The sequence below is a fragment of the Euwallacea similis genome, chromosome 16 (assembly GCF_039881205.1).
Source record: "Euwallacea similis isolate ESF13 chromosome 16, ESF131.1, whole genome shotgun sequence".
Lineage (NCBI taxonomy): Eukaryota > Metazoa > Arthropoda > Insecta > Coleoptera > Curculionidae > Euwallacea > Euwallacea similis.
This window is the reverse complement of record NC_089624.1, coordinates 3,320,803-3,344,016: the sequence shown is the minus strand read 5'-3', so window position 1 is coordinate 3,344,016 and position 23,214 is coordinate 3,320,803. Positions and strand designations below refer to the sequence as shown.

Genomic DNA, 23,214 nt, shown 5'->3' with positions numbered 1-23,214 from the left:
AAGATAAGATTTAAAATTTTTTTCTAGTATTACATTCGCATAGAATGTGAGAATGTTTACAACTGAAATTGTAAACATTGAGTATACAAACATGAACAAACTCGAAATATCCTTATAGTATTTTAACAGGTTTGAGATCCTAAAGGACTTGCATAACGCCATTGACCATCCTTGAGATCAGTTCTTCATTAGAGAATTTAATATTTCTGCAATTTATAGAATTCTTAGTGATAATCCAAGACAGACTTCACTTATAAGATTTATCTCAAATTAAACTTAACGCTTTTTCCTGAAGGAGTACTACAGTAATTTCGTTAGTCCTCTGCTTAACAATCAAATATTACCAAGAAAAGAATAGATTTTCTGACCTGAAAACGTGAAATGGAAATTGATAATGTGACCACAAATGAGTGCACAATTATTAAGATTGTCTTCACAAGATCTGTTACATTAATACAGGCAAAAGGAGGCTGGCATAGACGTTCCTCATTGATCATAAGTAAATTATAAAAAATTAATTGCTAAAATTACTTAAACACAATTAGTAGATCTGAGCACTTTCCTTCAAAAAGTAGCTAAATTCAGAAGATCTGTTTGAGATGCTCTCTAATGATACTGGTACTGCCTAACGTAGCATACTGTAGCAACTGTAGCATTCGTACATGTTTCATAATATTTGTCAATGACCTCTCTCTGTTTTAATAACTTCATGGAACAACACCATAATTAAGTATGCAGATGACACAAATTTATTGATTGGGGATAAGAAAATTGAGGACCTGTTGGGTACAGCAGAGTAAACATTACGATCAATAGGTAGGTGGTTTTCTGAGAATACAATGGTAAACAACGACAAAATATACTATAATATATTATTTAGTACCAAGGACTCTAAAATAATAAAATCGCAAAATCTTAAATTAGCTAATCCAGAAAAAGGATTAACATGTTGAGCAAAACTTTAAGAATTTTACAGGTGGATATTTGGATTGGACTTCACATATACAAGGTGTTTCTCAACGTCATGATAATATCTCAGTATGTGATTCCTCAGGTCATTTTATGAAGAAAAGTTAATATGAACGTATGTCCGCAACGGTCCAAATTTTTAGCTACAGGATGTTGAAATTTTTCTTTTCGAATAGTTATTTTTAAATTGTGTTATATTCCTATGAACTTTTTTTCATAAAATGACCTGAAGAGTCACACCCTGAAATATTAGCACGACACTAAAGAATACCCTGTAGATTAATGAGTGAGGGGGTCAAACTTTCTTATGGCATTCGGATCATAGGGAAGTATGGAAACGAAGAAAGTTCAAAATGATCTATTTAGTCAATTTTAAATTCATAATGAATTTTTATATCATTTTCTATAGATCAGTTCCTCAAAATGACACACTGGTACAGTTGGAAGGCAGTGCTTAAATCTGATCAAAAATATACTTGATAATAGAGTATTTAACACCATATATGTTTGTCTTCATTGTTGTAATAAAGTCATGAAAAATAGGTCACTAGAAATGTTAAAGAAATAATTAGTAGTGCCTATGAGTATGTAATTTTGTCCATTAACAGTGATCGGGGCAAGTTTGCGTTTTGCTTGCTGTCTCACCCCAAACACAAGGGGGGCACAGTTGATTGGCAGTGCCGAGGTGAACTGTATCTCTTTCGTTTGGATCTTATTGTTATTCGAAGGACCACAGCTTATTTGGCGCTGAACCAATGTAGAACAAAACACACTTGATAACAAACCACTTATTTTTTATTTTACTAACTGTCCAACACTATTGCACACGTGACAAAGGTCATAACGAAGTGTAAAATTAGGGTAAACTAGAAAACCCCAAGCGACCACCGATTATCAAGAACCTTTGACGATCGGCAGTTTTTTGGGACAGGGCAAATGTTGTGTTTTAATTGAGAGCCGTATTGAGGTCCTACTGAGGCTGTAGGAGTATAAAAAGAAAGTTGGAGAGGTGTTGAAGAGGCGTTGCGTGTTGTGAGAAAGACTATATGAGACTGTTTTAGACCGACTCAAAAACTTAATTTTCCCACCGAATATGAACCTGATCTTATCCATATATAATATATTTTTACCACCTCATAGTTATACCAATTAGTGTGAATTATTAGTGCAGGGGAATAAGGATTGCTTATCAATACGGTGCCATGAAGGTGTGAGAAAAATGATGGGTGAGAAGAGTTATGAGCGTGGGAAGAGTGTGGAATGTGTATGCATTTCGATAATGTAAACACTGCCCTTAAGGGTGATTAAGAAGGCAAAGAAAGAAATTTATTATTAGGTGAAAATGTTGGGTATTTTCCCAACAAACAGTGTGAACACAAATGATTATAGGCCGATGATTACTTCTCTTTTTTGATCACTAGTCTCTCTTTTCACGTTATCCAGAAAATAATGGATGCCGTTACATAACAACATGGGTGGGCTAAATTTTTTTGGCCATGGGCGACTTGGTAAAATGTTCTTCTAATTAAAATAATTTACAAAAATACATATAAGGTAATACGAAAGGTAACGGCATTATTCCTTGCTGCCCCAAAAATGCTCTCATGTAAATGAAAAAAAAACTAAGGTGGAAAATGCTAAAATGAAGCTGCGTCAAAAAATTTTTTCTCTGAAGTATGTTTCTTAAAAATATATTTTACCGAGTAATATTATTATTTCGACATTCTAGAACCAAATTTATGTGATGTTGAGTTGAATCTGGAATATTTAGAAAATTCATTTACATTTTATCAAGATAACAATCCTGTTTTGTGGAGTATTTAGTCGGATTTTATTGTTCATAAAGTAGTTATTCAAAATAAAAATTAAATTATATGCAGTATTATTTAAAGAGTCTTTTGTTTTATGGGGAATAATAAAAAATTGGCTAGTTTTTGAAAATTTTTAATTGATGTTTTTAATGGCAGAGGTTAAACTTTGAAAAGTGCCCTAATTTTTTAAAAATTATTTTAATAGGGTGTTTTGATTCTCTCTTTTAAAAAGTTTTTTTTTCGGATCCCCCCCTCCCGAATTTTTACCCCTGGCGACTACTCAATCTTGCTTTATGGTTAATCCGACCCTGATCTGCGATTCTTTACATGCAGTTTTTACATAGGAGAAAAATTGCTATTTTTATTCAATTTCCTTCTGTTAGTTCATCATGATAGAGTTTGGAAACAATAAGCAATAGGTATAAACACTTTTATACAAGAGTTTACCCCCTTGATTACAGTTTCTACAAGTCCAAAAATATACTGAATATTATATCAAAGAGGAGAGGAAATAATTTAGGTTTTTGTATCAAGTGAACGAAATAGAATACTTTGGGGTATGAGATCGGAAGTTTTTTAACGAGTTGTAACCGTGGCAAAAAATCAATAGAGACCACCAAAGACATTTTGCACACGAGATGCAAAAAATATTTTTTCCTATAACTGATGATATTTCAGCATAAAAATGAAAATATTACAGCATCTTAATGGCCTGAAAATAACAGTGTATGAAATAGGCACCTGGCACACTGATATTTTAGATCATTTTGCGGCCATGGACATGAGTCTTGTCATATTTGACCACAAGGGATACGTATAGGTACAGTTATATTAGAATTAACAAATAGTAGGTATATTAGAATTATCTCCTCTTGATTAAGCTTTTAAAAACCCAAAAAATATATAGCGTGTTGTATTAAAAACAGCGGAAGTTGTATTTTTATTTAATTGCAGAACTGCGGGAACACTATTTTCTCTAAAGCCTGCACTGTAACTTTCTTTTTGAGTAATTCTGTAATTCTGTAAATCTGTAATTCGGAAACAACGCAAAATAGAGTCTTTTAAAAATTCATTTCTTCTTTAAGTGCATTAAAACTTTGGCTTCTGAGAACCAAATTATTTGATGTCATTAGTGTTGGTTTCATTAGACTTGTGACATAAATGTTTTGGCTTTATGAACAAACATTCTAAATCAATTATGGTGAGTTCATGTCTATCTATGATCTATGACTTACCATCGGGCATTTAAGATTTATGAACTTAAACGATGAATTTGGCCCATATGACTTTTATCACTAACAGGACAGCGCGTCCATGTTTGTGTGGTATTATGTAATACTGTTTTCTGTTGGCAAATTTGGTGCAGAACTCGTATGTATATTGTCCTAACACGAATAAGAATACATTAAACTTTCACTATTTTTGCCAATAGGAAACGCTATAAGTGTAAGAGCTTTACATTATTTATTTATATCTCGTTGCTTTGCAACATGAGATTCGCCAGTGGAGTATTACTCCGCATCACAATATGGGTACCTTATCCTTACCATCTTCCTGCATTCAAGCAGAATTCAAAGTTTTCTCATATTTCAACGACCTCTTGTGCTGTCAGTCAGTGTAGTCACTTACATCTTATAAATTTACTCGGAAATGTCTACCATTGTCATCGGATAATTTTTCTCTATTCCTATATCTATTAGCCTCCTCAAATATACTTCACAAACCATCCTCCGCATGTCTGTCTAAAGACAATGAAAGATGAATTGAATGAAATTGAACTTTATCCCCTTATATCTTTTAAAGCTATGAAAAATAGGAATTCAATTTACTACCCTTGTGTCTCATAGACATCAAGAATTCTTCTACACTATAAAGAGTATTCTTTAGTAAGTATACAGAATGTCCATTTTTCGAGCTCATGGATGGGTACATCAGTTATTTGAACAGATACGAGGTACCGGGCCACGTATCTCTACAGCTCATGCAAGAAGGGTTAAGTGGCGCAGTTTAATTTATGATAATCAATGATATCACTTAGGTATACAACAAAAGCAAAATTGGGCTCAGGACTGAGCCTTGCGGAACTCCAATATCAATCTCCGGTGGTCTCAAATGTAATGACGGCCTTATTGGAGCCATTTTCATGATTTCATCATATCATCATTTCATTACAAGTGAGATGATATTGGTCCAGATGAGGCACAATAGATCTTTTAGGTCGTGCTGCAAGGGCAGGTGTAGGCTACCTCGTATTAAAAAGGACCTAATATAGATGTGCAGATGCCCTAAAAACGATGAACTCTAGCTCAAGGGCGTCGCTCTATCCGCATAGTCCCGTAATTTATCAAGAACACGCAGTATATCTTCTACTAAGGTCAGAAAAGATCTTAACAGGACACTCATCCGATTTCAAACAATCTATCACTCGGTTTAAAAAAACCAAATCTCGAGGCGTTAATCGGCTCATCTGAAACCCGAACTGCTCCGGAATAACGACATTCTTATTATTTAAGGAAGACATTAATCTCTTCAAAAAACAACATTCACTTTTGAGAAACCAAATCCTATAGTAACTGGTCTATAATTTTCAAAAAATTTGTTATCCTCTTTTTTATATACCTGAGTAACTTTATTAGTTTTAAGGGACTGTGGAAAGCGGCCATTTGCAAGAAATTTATTTATCAAGAAGATCAAAGGATTCACAATAAAAGGTATTATTATTTTCAACAGGAAACCCGGAATATCATCAAAACTGCTAGATTTTTATTTTTTAATTTGTTTTTTTCTTAGACAATGTTTTTATTACTTCATATAGGATTGGTTTAAAAATTATGTACGATCTCTTTAGGATCCGTATGATTAGACCGAATTCTGCTTAAATGCAGTTAATTGTAGGTCTCTCTGTTGGGAAAATACCCAACATCTTCACCTAATAATAAATTTCTTTCTTTGCCAACGTAAACCCTTTTCAATCACCCTTAAGGGCAGTGTTTATATTATCCAAATGCATACACATTCCACACTCTTCCCACGCTCATAACTCTTCTCACCCATCATTTTTTTCACACCTTCATGGCACCGTATTGATAAGCAATCCTTATTCCCCTGCACTAATAATTCACACTAATTGGTATAACTATGAGGTGGTAAAAATATATATGGATAAGATCAGGTTCATATTCGGTGGGAAAATTAAGTTTTTGAGTCGGTCTAAAACAGTCTCATATAGTCTCTCACACAACACACAACGCCTCTTCAACACCTCTCTAACTCTCTTTTTATACTCCTACAGCCTTAGTAGGATCTCAATACTGCTCTCAGTTAAAACATAACATTTGCCCTGTTCCAAAAAACTCCCGATCGTCAAAAGTTCTTGATAACCGGTGGTCGCTTGTGGTTCTCTAGTTTACCCTAACTTTACACTTTGTTATGACTTTTGTCACTTGTGCAGTGGTGTTGGACATTTAGTTAAATAAATATAAGTGTTTTGTTATCAAGTGTGTTTATTCTGCATCGGTTCAGCGCCAAATAAGCTGTGGACCTTCGAACAAAAATAAGATATACACAAAAGAGATACAGTTCACCTCGGCACTGCCAAGCAGCTGTGCCCCCCTTGTGTCTGGGGTGAGACAGCAAGCAAAACGCAAACTTGGCCCGTTCACTCTCCCGGTTAGCGAATACGTTGCCTCAATGCTTCTCTCGCAAAATTGCCTGAACTAATACGATTAACGAACTCTCGAATATGCATGGTGTATGTTTAATAGTAGCACTCTTGGCGGTTAGATGTTCTCATTTTTTACAACAGTTTAATAAATTTGCGATTTTAAGTTACTCCCCAAAAAATAATCTAAATGACTCATATCGGGTAATTTGGGAGGCCATCTATGAGGTTCTGTTCTTTTTATGCAACGGTCAAGATAATTGCCCAGAAATTAATATATAACTAAATTAAGGTCTGGTGGTACGTTATCGTGCATGACCCTCATCTTTGTATCTCATCTTTTTTAATTAACATCTTCTAAATGTTCAGGAAGATTATACTGCAAATATCACTAATTTGACGGTCTTTTTCGATTTTACTTATGGCAGCTTCTCTAATTTCAACTGCTGTCCTTTTGAAACTGTTAATTTTAAAAAAAATTGTAAAATTGTAAATATTAATCATTGTTTGGACGTTTGGAGACTAAGCAGATGGCGTTGGACACATTCGATTTTCAGATTGTGAATCACCACAAGCTATTTTATAGACAAAATGCACGTCTGCAATTTCTGCTTTAGTAAATTAGATAATTTTAAATACAATCCACAATTTATGGCTTAAAAATTCCCGTTTATTCAAACCACTTGAAATATTTCTTGATTAGGAAGAAAAGTTAAAATAATAAAAAAAAACGTGTATTTAGATATCTGGGGGGAAGTTTAATTTGGTATTAGAGAGAGTGGCATCAGTCACTCCCTCACTCCCTGTTACCATCACTTTGATATTTCAAATGGCACATCATTACAAGCAGAATTTAATTTGCTATGTAACTGCGCTAAGAAAACTAAAATCGGTTAATGGAGTCGGGAGTTGGAAGGAACAATGCGTAGTAGCGTAAATAGCTTATTGAGATCAAATAATTCATTTTATTAAGTGCTCAAAATGAGCCGTTATTAGCGAGGCAATAATAAAGTCTGTTTCGAGAATAGCTCAATGAACGATTTCCATAAAAATGGATTGGTAAAAGAGGTGCATTAAAATGGCCAGCACGATCATCATATCTCAATCCACTAAACTTTTTCCTATGGGGATATTTAAAAAGTAAAGAGTTTAGAACTCCACTTGAAAGTATTCAAGAATTGAAAGGCAGAATTTTCCTGGAATGTAGAAGTGTTACTGGACAAACTTTGGCCAATATTCGCGAAGAATTTGAAAACGGACTTTATTATTGCCTCGCTAATAACGGCACACATTTTGAGCGCTTAATAAAAATGAATTATTTCATTTCAATAAGCTCTTTGCACTACTACGCATTGGTCCTTCCAACTTTCGACCTCATTAACCGATTTCAGTTTTCTTGGCACAGTTATATAGCAAATGCAATTCTGCTTGCATTGATATGCCACTCGATGGGGGGTGCCATTTGAAATATCAAAGTGAGGGTAGCTGGGGGTGACGGGGTAACTGATACAATCCTCTTTAATATCAAATTAAACTTCCCTCTAGATATCTAAATAGACGTTTTTTTATTATTTCAAATTTTCTTGCCAATCAAGATGTATTTTGGGTGGTTTGTTTTGAAATAAATACTTTGTATAGTATTATTACAAACTAAACCTGTAAGCCACATCTGGAAGTGTGCCAACAGAGTAGTCGAGGGAAAGAAGAAGCGAGATTGTCTTGTCTGTCTTGTTGAGCAAAGTGGCTTCAGTACAGTCTAGTTGTGGAAATTGTTCTTCCATTCCCGCAATTGTACAATATTGGTTTTTCTCTTATTTTTGTCATTCGTGTGCGTTTATATAGTAATTGGTTAGGGGGGTTGTGTAACGGGGTTTCTTGGTGTCTTATTTTTGTAATTGGTCTTAATGCGATTTGTTCTGTTGTTTGAATTTATAATCTAGTTTTTCTGTTGCATTTGCCCTTAATATGTGTCTGTAGTCTAATAGTGGTCTTCAGATAAATTTATACACTTTTTTTATAGTTTTAGTGCTAACCCTTTCGTCCTTCTATGTTAATGTTAGGAAATGTTTTGTGCTTTTAGTGATTTCCAGTTTGATGTTGGGACATGTTTAGTGAATTTTAATTTTCTATCGATTGTTATTTCCAGGTTCTTCACGTTATTCTTTGATTCTGTTGAGTGTCCGTCTCTTATTATTGTTGGTGAGTCGGCTTTGATTTGGTGGTTTAAGAGTAGGAGTTGGTTTTTGGTGGCGTCTTCAGTTGTAGAACTATGTCATTGTTTTGTCCGTTAGCATCTCAAGTGTCTCTACGGTTTTCTCCGCACTTTTGTCATGCACAATAAGTGCAATGTCGTCTGCGTATTGTAATGTGTATAATGTTTTGTCCGTATGTTTTTCATTCTGTACGTTATAATTGTATATGCCGAGGCAGTGTCCGGGGCGTACATAAAGTATGGACTAAATTAATTCTCTCGGTCTCGAATTAAAATAATTAAAAATGCTTGGACATGTTGACTTTAGTCAACAATTCCACATATTTTGGTTGGATAATATTAGATGTGACGTCATCATTATTCCAAATATGACGTCAGTGTGATTTTTTTCTAATGGTAACCCCTGTTTTGTTTTGACAATGATTATCCAACCGAAATATGTGGAATTGGACAGTAAAGTCGACGTGACCAAGCATTCTTTATTATTTTAATTCCAGACCGAAAAAATGAATTCATTCCATACTTTATGTACTTCCTGTGTATTATAAAGCAGGGACGAGAGCAGAGGAACCCTGTGGGAATTCTAGAGAGAAGGGAAAAGAGAGAGTGGTATCAATTCGTACTTCAAGTTGTCAGTTTTCAAGTACATTTTTAATTAAGTAGAGTATGTATTTTGATATTTGGAGTTCGTGTGGTTTGCATAGCAGACCTCTGTGCCAGACGCTGTTAAAGCCTTTGTTAATGTGCATACGTAGGCTTGATGTTCTTTCACCGTTTAATTGTGTTGCTTACATGTTGTTTGCTAAGACAAAGAGTGGGTGTATAGTCAAGCGTTTTAATTTAAAGCCAATTTGGTAGCTCGATATGTGCTTCCTGATCAGTTGCTGAAGTTTGTTTTTTATAAAGTGTTCAAAAATTCTACTTGGCCTTTGAAGTAACGTAATAGGTCTGTAGTTTTGTGTGTGTGTGTATTATCTAGTCCATTTTTGAGGATAGGTACTATTACGCCAGTCTTCAAGGAATCTGGGATTCTTTTGGTTATAACACAATTGCTCATTTGACGTAGAATGAGTTCCAAGGTTTTTGGTTTCACACTTTTAACAACTTTGCTTTTTTCCTGTCACGATTTTTAATTAACACGAAATTTAAAAAAACTCACATAAAATTCAAGTTTTGAGAACCACTTTCAGGTCTCGAAAATCCACGATCAGTAAATTTTCTGATTTTACCGCTGTGAAAACATGTGCATTGCTTTCCAAGGTTTGCTTCACATTTCTTGGGCATTGCTGCTTTGGAGGTAAATTGCATAGTGTTTTTTATTGTTTTGATAGTAAAAGTTCAAGCTTCAAATCAGTTTTTGTTTCAGAATTACTGCTTTTAGCGAAAAATACCTTTTACCGGATCCATATCAATACGAATCCTTTCCTACATAGTTCGTTTACATAGTTAATTAACACTCTGTATAATTCAGACATCACATTAAATGTTTAGCGAATGCCTCTAGGTCACCCGGGTACAGCGATCTGCAGGAAACTAGTATGAGCACGGAAACATTCTCATTCGGTGACCAGCAACTTCCACCTTTTTGTTCGACAGAGGATCCTGATCTAGATTTGGTATTATCCACATAAAAATGACTTCAGGTCAAAAATGTTACAAGAGTCAATTAATGATTTGTTTCTGCGACTAACAAAGCAACAATTCTTTTGCTCCAGGCAAGAGTTTTCATTTAAATTCTATATTGTATCTTCAGCGGCTGAATAGACTGAAAAGAAAATCTTATATTCACAATAACCTTCATTTAAACCAACATTTTATTAAACAACACAATGGGGTGCTATCAAATTCGAAACAATACTAGAGTTTTTCTAGCAGAACGGATTTATGTTTAAACAATTCCACGCCTGCCAGACATCTGCGCTAAGCCAAAAGGAACTCCAAATTAAGAATTTAATTAAAAGAAGGATTTTCTGAGACGCGGTAACAGGACTTTTACTTGAGATTTCCTTATGAGCTTCATCAAACACTGCTTTCACGATCGAAATTCCAATTTCAAATTATATAATTGTGTCAATATAAACTTGACGCAAACTGGAGAATGATCGAAATCAATTCAGATTTGACGAGGGTCTCGCCTAAAAGAGGAAGTGATGTTTACGACAGAAAATTGGGCATAATTTTTTATTTCTCGTCTTTTTCTGACGAAGGCAGTGAACCTGCTTTTATGACGATAATTATGGCCTGAAGTTCTGGGTTGTAGTGATGGAATTTGAGTATTCCGGAAACATATAAGGGGACCATTTGTTGTGATGGGGAATTTACCGAAACGATTTTTCTTGAATTGCCTATTTATTCGACCCTCGGTGTACTGCTAAGACAGCACATTAATGGATTTCCACTCAGGAAAAGGAAATACCTGCTTTATTCATGAAGATGCATTTCTTCACAAACAACAATTATTTGTGTTTCAAAGTATCTACTTTTAAATCTTCGTATTAGCACGCACATTACATATTCAATTTAACTTTTCCTATTTAACAAAGTTGACTTCTGTGTTTGGCATGATAACAACGCCTGAGGAGGCATACGATAAGGATCAGTATTCCGAATATTATGCGAATAAAGTTGTCGTCAGGTTGCTGTTTACTATTCAAATTTTCTTGTGTGCACTACATTGAAAAGCAAATATTATGTGTTAGATAAAATCTCTTGTTAGGGAAGGTTTCATGTTCAGTTAAGCAACCCTGATAAAATAACCTGGGTCGGTGAATTTGGTAATCCTTGAGTTGCATTTAAGTAAATCATGCCTCAAAGGCATCAAAACACATTAAATTAGTGATGATTTAAATCCCTTCCGTCAACTCAGATTTTAATTGATGAACTGCCTTGATAAATAGACGATTTGTCGCTAAAGAGTACACAGATAAGCAGTAACAGACGGAAAGAAAATAACTCATTATGAATCTGCGACGAAACTAATCCCTGTTAGATTTGAAAACATTTGACGAATTTCAAGTTCTACCTGAAATATTTGATGAAATGTTGCTTTATCTCTATAAATAATACAGGGTGTTTCACAGTTGTGATGATAAAAGCCTAAGGGAGATTCATCTGACCAAAATAAGAAACAAAGTTCATGTGAACATGAATCCGCAAGTTCTTTGTTTTCGAGATACAGGATGTTACATTTTTTTTTTTTAAGATTTTAAGAACTAACGTTGTTGACTTTCAACTCAGATTGATGCAGACCGTTTACAATAAACACACTCACTTTGTTAAAAAAAATAATTTTAAGCATTATTTCTTCGTATGGAGTTCAGGGACGTGCCGAGGTATGGAAATGTAATTTTTTCTCGAAAACGAAGTGAGACATGCAAAAAAATCAAGAAACAAAAATGTACTATTTTTAGTAGGGTTATCTGAATATCACATAAAAACCGCAAAAAAATACAGGCTGATAGGTTTTCCTACAAAAAGACAAACGACTTGCTCGCTGAGTACGCTCCTGGAAATTCCGGATCAAATCTAACTGATCCAGCAGGTGTATAATAATTGTTTTAATAAACCGTAATTTTTTTAATTTAAATAGGTAAATGCGTTACTAAGCGATAAATAATAAACTTTTTTTTTTAAATTAACACCCTCTATCTCGAAAACAAAGCACTGCGGACCCATGTTCACATGAACTTTTTTTCTTATTTTGGTCAAAGGAATCTTCTCTATGCTTTTGTCACTACAACTCTGAAACATCCTGTAGATGACGGTAATTTCATCAGTTATTACTAATTTTTATAGTAAAAAACAAACAACCCTCATAACCGGGAGGATGGAAATTATTCATAAAGTAGAAATTAACTTATTGACTTGAGAAACACATTGACAAATTTTAGAGAAACTCGTTAGGTAACTTAATAAACCACGCTTTCAAGGAGTTTCTAAAATTATTATTATTTTTCAAGAAGTATCTAAACTTATTATTACCTTTCCCAGGTTGATGACTTCAGGTTTGAAGCAGCTTTATCGAATTTTAGCAACGCTTATTGTTACCACGTTTTGGGTATCTAACTACTATGGGTCATTAACGAACTTGGGATCATTAAGGTCAAATTCCATCTGCCTTAATAATTTTAATAAATGATAATTAAATACCGGGACTTAAAACTGGGCAGATGGTAAGCTGTTTATGAATGGCTGAAGGTTAAGAACTTTGTGTACAGATAACGTTAATTTGGCAAATGATACTGTAAGGAAAAACAAATAATGCTGTTATCAATAAACGGCAGCTTTCAGGCAATAATTGCTCTTGAAAATTCCATTTCTTAATTAATTTTATTCATGAACCAATTAGAAATATCGGCACTCCGTAGCACCGTTAATATCAATTTAATAGTTCTATTCGATGAATCTTTGTAATCAGGAAATTGCTGGATTATTTTTCAGATGCTTTGCAATTTATAAATATCAGGAAGCTTTTGCTGTTAAACCATTTTAAGACTTCGAAATTTGTGTGTAAAAATATTTCGACATAGTCTTTACAGATTTAAGGCTTTTTCCTTTACAAATAACCTACTTCAAAGGGAAAGGTAAAAACATAATCTTATCAGACATAAATTACCTACTCATTAGCATATCAGACCCCAAATGTTTTTAATTATTAATGGATATAATTATGACTTGGAATGTGTCATACAAGCACAATTTAATGGCATTTTTCGTAGATCTAACGAATAATTATTATTAGTATTTTCTTGTGCGTATACGAAGAAGCGGTAAAAACCACAATTTTGAATATTTTAACAAATTTTGAAAATATAGTATATCCAATTCCTCATCTGGAAAACGTCATAGAGGTCTCCTAAAAGAGTCTTCCCAGTTTTATTTCCCTCTTCAACCTTGGCTTTATACTATATGAGATGAAATTAAATTTTTGAAGCCCTTAACTTCATACTATACTATATACAGGGTGAGTTGTAACGGAACCGACACAAAGCAGATGCGTGGACGGGATCTCAAAATATAATGATTTGTTGAGTTTTTTTTCACGGTTAATAATTGAGGAGATATTGACCTGTGAAGTTCACTTGTATTTTTCTAAAAAACGGCATGTTTCAGTAATGCGTCATCACAACGTAACCAAATTTGGAACATGTTTTATTGTTATCAACATGTTTAATTGGTAGAAATATGAAATCGATAGATGCTCAATAAGCGTTAGATTAGGAGTTACAAATAATAGAAAAATTAATGAAAACCAAAAAAAAAAATTAAACTTCAACATCCTGTAAATCAAAATAGATTCAATTTAGGACATGCCTTTATATGAAGTTTTTATCTTAAAATAAGCTCCTGATTCATCCATTTCATTTTTGATCGTCCATTAAAAATCACCCTGTATAATAATCAGTTACAACTTACTCCATGTTCATTGCACCTACTTTTGCGTAAACGCTAAAAATTACAAATTTGAACTATTTTTCGCAGAAAGAAACTCTTTTATTCAACAATTAGATTCAATAAAATAACAATCAAAATCGACTCGAGATTTCAAGAATCAAGCTGCAGGGCCTTACGGAAAGTCCTGGTTAAAGGCTTGCAAGAGGCATTGTCTGGAAATTTCCTTTATTATCCAGACAATGCCTCATCGCAAGTCTTTAAGTAGTCCCTGGTTTCTAATGTCGAGAGCGGAGTAGTTGTTAAAGTCAAGGGACTCGTTACTGCATAATTTCTGCAAGCGGTATAACGTTAATACGCTATTAACATTGTACTAGCTGTTAAATATGGAAAGGCTAATGGTACTGGACACTGCACCAGCTTAAATGAACGGGCACAAATCACTCAGTTGAAGAAGCGTAATCTTCAAAACAGCCTTGCGCATTTTCGTCACTCAAGAACCAGGAGGTGCTCTGTACGCGAGGCTGCGCTCTATGGTGTGGGGGCAATTCAACGTTGACGAAATTCTTTTGCCTATCTCCATATTAATTGTGGTGCCTCTACGCGGGTGTCTGTACAGACACAGGAGGGCATCAGGTTTCTGATTCTATAGAGATATCTGAGTGAAAATGAAATTTTCGTCGACGTTTATTGATTAGAAAATTGAATTGGCTAGTTTTATTGTTTTTTTTTTAATTTATTTATTTTTTTAATATCAACCTAATTCTCACTCTCACATTCTAGAAGATAAATTTGGGAGCTTTACAGAATAAAGCTATAGTTGACTAATAACAAAATTACTGACAATGACATCATAAAAGTAGGTTATTTAACACAATTATGACCTAACAGGTAAACAGCAGAAGTATATCATGGCAAACATGTTCCTATAAAAACAGATCTCGGGGAAAGCGGCCTCTGTACAGGCTGTTGATGGAAATGGACTAACCAGCGGCTAAATAGGATAAATGGAATGCTAGAATGGAGTCAATGTAGGGTCAATGGAATATTACTATGGGCATCATCATTCAAATTACGTGCACAAAAAATATTTTTTATGTCTTATATTTTAACACCCATATTCATACAGCCGTAACGTAGCACAGCGTCAGGCCAGAACGGTCACCTGTTGGTCAGACAAATTTTATTTATGAAATTCGTTATCATCAATTCATCAGCTTCACCATTTATCATTCAAAATCTATGCAATTTTATTGAATTCTGGAGTGAATAGTGCTGCAGACACACAATGGTCTTGTTTCGGGAACACATCCAGCTCGATTATTCAATGTCCAGGCCGAGGCCAACGGTATTTTTTATGTTTCTAATCAACTTGGTTCTTTAAATCGAGCACGCAGTACTTTACTGTGTTTTGAAATCTGAATTTGAAATTCTGTTTAATCAGATACAAACAGCGAGAAATTATGTAGATACGCACAACGAATGTTTTATTTCCTCCTACGATTTTGAGTCCAGCATATAAGGCCTACACGGAGCACAAAGATGATGTCCATTTTCACAATTGTGGCTAACACTTAAAAAGCGTGAGAGAGTCTTGGTGTCTTAAGAAATGTCCATTTTGAGGCAAGCTTAAGCGATAGGTGCTCCCATCCATGTAGGTTCTTTCTACCTTACCATTCGTAAGTTTCCGTTCATTATAGAACCTTTCCCTTTCAGGAGCGAACTTGTATCTATTACTGAGACACCCATGGAAGGTGCGGCACCGTTCGCAGTGCATACGACCAGGAGTTGAAGCTCTATTGAGCCCCCTTGGGCGCGCACCTTTAAACGTGAAGTAATTGCCGTTTCTTTCAAGCACTTTATTGGCAAATCCGTATTCAATCGCAGCGGATACAACTTCGTAAATCTTGGAATGCAATTTTTTTTCTCTTTTTATCGAGCTCGATTCTTGATGGGAGCTCTTCAAATTTGATTCTCTGTGTAATTTATGTGTTTTCAAACTACTGTTATCCGTCTTCAACGCTGCTCGACGAAACGGATTGGCAAACACGTTTTTTAGTTGGTTCAGGTGAAACAGCAATGTGTTTTCGTAGTTTTCTGAAGGTTTCACTACGACAGCAGATTGGTGGACACAAGACGAAGGGGCTTTTTTAATGCAAGATGAAAGGGGCTTCTTCACATGGATATCTGAAAGTTTGTGTGGCGAGACTGGAATCGCTCCTGAGGGTGGAAGGCTCGTGTGTTTGAAATGGACTGAACGAGTTCTGGTTTTGCAGGCGGTGGGTGATGGAATCATTTTCGCAAGTTAAGTTCTGAAGGAGGACAAAAAGGACTAAAATTTTGACATTTTTCTAGAAGTGTTGGTCCGTTTTGGAAGGTTGACAATTGAGTACGTATCTAGGTACCTATGTACAGGGTGAGTCAGATAGGACTAGTCGCACTCTGATATTCGACGGAGATCTATATTTAAACGCTAATGCAAATTCTGACTGAATCGCGTTAATTGAGATTAAGAAATAAATACTTGTAATTAAGGAACAGTCAACATTTTATTCTTGACTGTTCCTAAATTGATACATCCTTTAACCTATATAATGATATACAGGAGATAGTAATATAACAGTATTGAAACATGTCTTAATCATCCTTCTCCGAGATCCTTATATCGGGCAAATTTACATTTGCCATAAAGGTAAACTTACCTTAAATTTAACGATTCTTGTCGAGATTGCAGTTTAAACTCCAGTTAAAGTACCAATAAAATGAGAAGTTAAGGCTAAGCTGTAAACTGCTTGCTTCCAATATTTTAACGTAAACTTTAAACATGAAACTGAAAATTTAAATTCGCCCCTAAAGGGTGAATGAGTGTCGTAGCTTCTTCATTTCCATTTTATCCAAGTATTCGTGCATATCAAGTCCGCATTTTGTTCTTACTTTACATATTTTGCAAAACCATACTGGATAAAAAGATTAAAGCTATGGATCAGCAAAAGGGAGCCGGAACCAATAAAAGAATCACATGCAATTTCAGATCGTGGGAATTCAGAACGATTTCGCATCGAGTTTCGATGCGATAAGCAAATTAAAATAAGAAATAAGCTCGTATATTTTTCATTTTCCACGTCACTTTAATTAGAGTGTATATTTAGAATTTCTGGGAAGTTCTATTGCGGGTGGATAGTTCGATTTAGTTTAATGCATTCTCCTGACACAACCCAGTTTTATATGACGCACCATTCTTTTTACGGTTATTACGTTCCCGCACACAAGACGATATTGCTATGTCAGAGGTTCAGATATCAAAGGAACTAGCAACTTGAAACAGCTTCTTGAAACTCTAAAACGACGTGATATCACCGCGAATTTACTTTACCTTAACTGGCTGTTAGAAAAAAGTGGTAAACGGAAAAGTTATCCCTTTTTAATAGTTATCAACCTAATTCCTAATTGCTAAAGCCCGGAAAGCGCGTTAATCAGATAAGAAGCTTAGGCAGTTAAATATTTATGCAAATCGGAGTTAAAAATTCCTTCAGGTAACAGGCAAACCGGGCCTGTTAAAGGATCAAATTACGCTAGTATAAACGAAATTTATTGCCCTTTTTTTCCTGTGCCAGAGCGCAGCTCAATGATTAATGAGGAAAGAAAAATTACTTATATATTTTTCAAATGACGAGTGTCATTATTTCTTGCCGGGAAATTGATTGTTATGTGGTTCACGGAAAGCTGAAATGGCTAATCCCGAATGTACGGCACGCGGCACATTCATTATAGGGAATAATAGCCCAGCACATCCATAGATTCAAAAATCGAATCACTCAGTTCAGTAACTGCATAAGCACTCAGACTTCGCATTCAATCTTATCATTTATTATTATACCCTCTACATTCCACGAAAACCCTCGTCACGTAGAACCGCAATAAATTTCAAGGAAGCTGCTTCCTATTAATATTTCTATTGTACGGTATTTTATGCATTTATTGCGGCAGGAATCCTATATTAACTTTCCGAAAGAGCAATCCTCCCTAAAATCGTGGTCGTTAAAAAATAACGTGTTTCCTTATTACTTTTCAAAAACTCTCGAAATTGAGACGTGTCCCATTTTCATCCCACGCCTTCCTGCATAACTTTTTTTTATGATAAAGCGAGATATTAATTTGAGCAGTTATCCCCGTAATGTTTTGGCTATACACAAGCAGTCTGCAGATCAAACAGAATATGCGAGCTTTTCACAAGCCGCAAGTGCATCTCCTCGAAACCATTCATTTTGAGTGGCAAAAAAATGAAGGCGGAAAGCTGAGAGGAATAACTTTCCAGAAGTTTATTAGACCGTTATTCTTATTCAAAAACTTGGCTACTTGTTTCAAAGCGTATTTAAGTGGTATAAATTTGAATAAGGCCTTATTGCCATCAGTTCTAGGGCTGTGGGCTGCAACAAAGGGACTAATTTGTCGTAATTACTACGTAGGCGCTCGAAAAGTGATCAAATGAAAAACAATTATTATCACTATCGATTTGATGCATATAAAATTGTCATTTATCTAGAGCTACGTGAACAAACATGTCACTCAATATGATTTTTCCTTCTATTTGTAGATAGAAATCAAATTTTATAACATTGTAGTGCATAAGCGCCAGAAAGTTTATCGAAAAAGCAAGTGTCAGTTAATGAGGATAATAAACCAGAATCACTAACTTTAAAAAGTTGTTGAAATCTCTTGTTACCGTGTTCGACAGTTAAGTCATTAATTTTTAGTTTCGATCGACCCTTCTTTTTTAACTACTCTTCTTCTTGAACAAACTTTAGTGAATTACTAAATGAATCGACAAATACGAGAAGTCGAAGGCACTTAAACGAATATGGAATAGTCTGTAAACATGTGACTTTCAAGGCAGAAAATTGCTGCTTGTAAGTTCCTATAATTGCCTATAAATCTTCCCTTACCTTTTTCTTTTTTAGAGCTACGTTACCAAATCCCAAAAGATTTTTACCGTTACTAAAATTTCTACAGATCTCCTATAGATTATAATTTTAATAGGAGGAGATTTAGCCCCTGTTTCGGCTTGCCAATTAATCATTCATCGGTATTTGACTGACCAAACCAGTTAATTTATTGCTGTACCCTTCAACGGACGAAACAAAAATTCAAATTTAAAAGATATTTCTGAAAAGCGTATTCATGACTTTTGGTGTTAAAGTAATATTTCACTCATTCGCATGTTGATAAATATTTATAGTGCTTTAAGATAGAAGTTTCATAAGAGAGCACATTGACGCACGAATCCAAGGTTGCAATTCGAGTAACGAATTAGGGAGTCTGAAAAAAGGGTAGGTAGGTGTCTTACATTATTTTTTATACTGAGGTGGAACAATTATCAGAGGGGATTTATTAATTTCAATGAAAATTATCGATAATTTTTACAAAGTTTTGAAAACAGTGCACGAATGCCTTTTTCACTTTAAGTTGCAAGAGTGTAAAGTTGCAATATATTATACATTTTCATTATATGAACTGTATTTAAAAAAATATTTTTTGAATCACTTCCGCGAATATAACTGCAAGATTCCAGTTTATTATAACTTTGCCGGCAAATTGCATCGAAAAAAGTGCTCGAGCTCTACACGCACTTGTATTTTTCCATCACAAAGTACATTCATACGTATTACTCTAATGTATTGTACATATACTATATACTTAATACATGTATATACATTTTTAGTGTATCAAATTTAAGTTGACGACAACCCATCTTTTCGCTATTTGAAAGAATACAAATTTGAATTTTTGCACAATCATACAGGTTGATGAGTTACATTTTTTAAGACACTTAACTGGCATCTGAACTGTATATTCAGAATACTACAAATTCACACAGTTAATTCTCGATATTTTGCTTCGCGTTAAAGATATCCAAAAAAAATTATTAAAAAAAGTTGTTCAGAATACTATTTTAACCTCATATATATACAGAATCTCATGACAAAATTCGCATTTAAAATGTTTCCATTATTTTGGTCTTACACAAGATTACGAGTTTATTTTTTAATTTAATAATAAGAGTATCACGGAAAGTAATAATTTGACACACTGGCAATTTCACGTTTCAGTAAAATAAATAGCACTTACAAAGGAATAATTATTTTATTCCTATGGGAAAACAATTTTTGTTACTTGATTAAATTTAGAAAAAAGACGCAACAATAATTTTCATAATGCAAATAATTAACTATCAAATATAATCTCTCTCAACGAGTCCTTCGGCTATTCGAATATATTTTTCAATTTTTTTACGAATTTGTTTAGCGACCCGTCTAAATTTCAGGATGCTCAGAACTTGACAGGCGTGTCTTATTCTGGCACAAAGTTCATCTCGGTTTCTGTACTTTGTTTTATAAACTTTATTTTTTACCATTCCCAAAAAAAAGTCGAGAGGTGTAATATCGGGAGAGCTGGGAGGCCACAGCTCAAGAGGACTGTTTCTTCTCATCCAGCGCACAGGAAATTTTTGGCTTAGCCATTGACAAACAATCCTTGAATTTGTTTTTTTTTTGAGGATGGATACGCCATCAAACTGCAAACACATATCTTGTCGCACATTAAGAGGAAGATTTTCAACTGCATTCCAAAATTCCGCATCGATGAAGTTAACTGAACGCTCAGCAGTCAATGATTGATAAAAGAAAAAAGGACCTATTATTCGGTCTTCTAAAATACTACATTAGACATTAACTTTCTGGGAATATTGATCTTTATAATTTATAACCATTTTTTAATGTATAGCTTTATAATTTCTGACCAGTGAGTAATTTTTAACCCAGTGAGGATTACAGTAAGACCTCGTTTAACGTGGTAGATACGTTCCCGAAGATAGGAGCGCTAAACAAAACAGCGTTATATGAGGTCATTTTAACACATAGTAAATAGGAAAACGGGAATATGCAATCAAAAATAAACAAATTTTACTTTAATTTTAAACTGTAATACTAGTAATTTGTATTTTATTTAATGTTTTATATAACACAAACATTTGCACAAATATACAGGGTGTCCCAGATAAGGATGAACAGCATGGGGATCTCGGAAACGGTAATAGATACAAAATGGTTTAAATTGGGAAAAAGTTAGGCAATTTAAAGCAAATTAATAATCTGTTTTTATATCGACGAAATTCCGAATGGTTACGAAGATATCCGGAAAAAAACGAATTTGGCGGTTTTCGTTTTTTGCAAATAACTCTTATACGGTTATAGTTAGAGGAATAAAAGTTTTACATTATTAAAGCACTTTTTTGAGAACTGTTTAGCAGTGTTGCCAGTTTTCTTGTTACATCCTTACTTTCGGAGAAAAATGAGTAAACTTTTGATTTTCATATGGGCGTGATATCAATTGTTTATATTTTCAAAATCGTCATAAAATTCCCTTTTCAGCCATGCATTACATTTAATATTTTTCTCAGAAACTCTATGAGTTATAGCCATTAAAGCATTTTTTGATAAGTAGGCCATGATTTTGACTTATAGTAATGGTGCACATTAAATAAATGAATGCTGTGGAAACGTCAACATTTGATTCGATCCAAGTTTAGCCGCATTGTTGTTATTAAATACATAATTTGAAACAATTATTTTTTTAATTTTAGGGTGATACCAGTAATATATTTATACTTTTAAATAATGTTGACGTTTCCACAGCATTCATTTATTTAATGTGCACCATTACTATAAGTCAAAATCATGGCCTACTTATCAAAAAATGCTTTAATGGCTATAACTCATAGAGTTTCTGAGAAAAATATTAAATGTAATGCATGGCTGAAAAGGGAATTTTATGACGATTTTGAAAATATAAATAATTGATATCACGCCCATATGAAAATCAAAAGTTTACTCATTTTTCTCCGAAAGTAAGGATGTAACAAGAAAACTGGCAACACTGCTAAACAGTTCTCAAAAAAGTGCTTTAATAATGTAAAACTTTTATTCCTCTAACTATAACCGTATAAGAGTTATTTGCAAAAAACGAAAACCGCCAAATTCGTTTTTTTCCGGATATCTTCGTAACCATTCGGAATTTCGTCGATATAAAAACAGATTATTAATTTGCTTTAAATTGCCCAACTTTTTCCCAATTTAAACCATTTTGTATCTATTACCGTTTCCAAGATCCCCATGCTGTTCATCCTTATCTGGGACACCCTGTATAATAAAATTTATATTTGTAATGAAGGTCCTGGTTCTTCTGATATTATTGATTTTTTGGCGAAGAAATCGTCTAGTCATTTGTCGCTTTCTTTTTCTTTCATTAAGCAAATGTCGGTAGCAGGCCATCGCATCCAAAACTCCTCTTCTTGCTTTTGCACTCCTGTCAAAATTTGGGTCATTCGCTACAATTTGATCTACTATTTCGATTATCGTTTCCAAACTTTTTTTAAGAAAATCTGCAGTAATTTCTTTTGGTTCATCGTCTTCAGAACCACTGTTTTCGCCTTCTTCAATTCCTTGTTCTGCCAGTTCCTGAAGATCGTCGTTAGTAAGGCATTCACCAGAAACCTGCAGTAGCTCCTCAATATCTTGCTCATCTACATCTCCTAATCCTGCTGTTACGACTAGATTGACAATTTGACTAACAATAGGCTCTTTTCGTTGACAATCCTGGGATACCTCCGGCAACATCTTCTTCCACATTCCATTCATGCACTTCTTAGTTAATTCTTGCCAAGGGACGTCGATATTGCCTATGGCATCCAGGATGTTATATTTTTTCCAAAATTACAAAATTGTTTCTTTATCTCCACCTTCTGTTTTATCAATAAGTTGTTGAAATGTACGACGAAGATAATGTACCTTAAAATTTGCAATAACTCCTTGGTCCATTGGCTGAATTAACGACGTAGTGTTGGGTGGTAGGAAAACTATTTCCACCGGAACACAAGTGTTTAAGTCCGATATGTTGATGGGATGACTTGATGCATTATCTAGCAGTAATAGAGCTTTTGGTTCAAAATTGTTTAGTTCACAGCAACGTTTTACAGATGGACAAAAATGTGTGGTAAACCAATTTTGAAAAATGTCTCTTATGATCCAAGATTTCTTATTAAATTCCCAAATGATGGGTAGACTAGATTTTAGAACTCCTTTCATGGCCCTTGAGGTTTTGGCATGATACACAAG

General features: G+C 34.3%; 1 protein-coding gene across 1 annotated transcript in view; it reads left to right on the top strand.

Annotated features, from left to right (window-relative positions):
• Positions 1-23,214, top strand: part of LOC136414200 (cholecystokinin receptor type A-like) — a 99,496-nt gene that overhangs the window by 11,111 nt on the left and 65,171 nt on the right. The window lies entirely within an intron of this gene.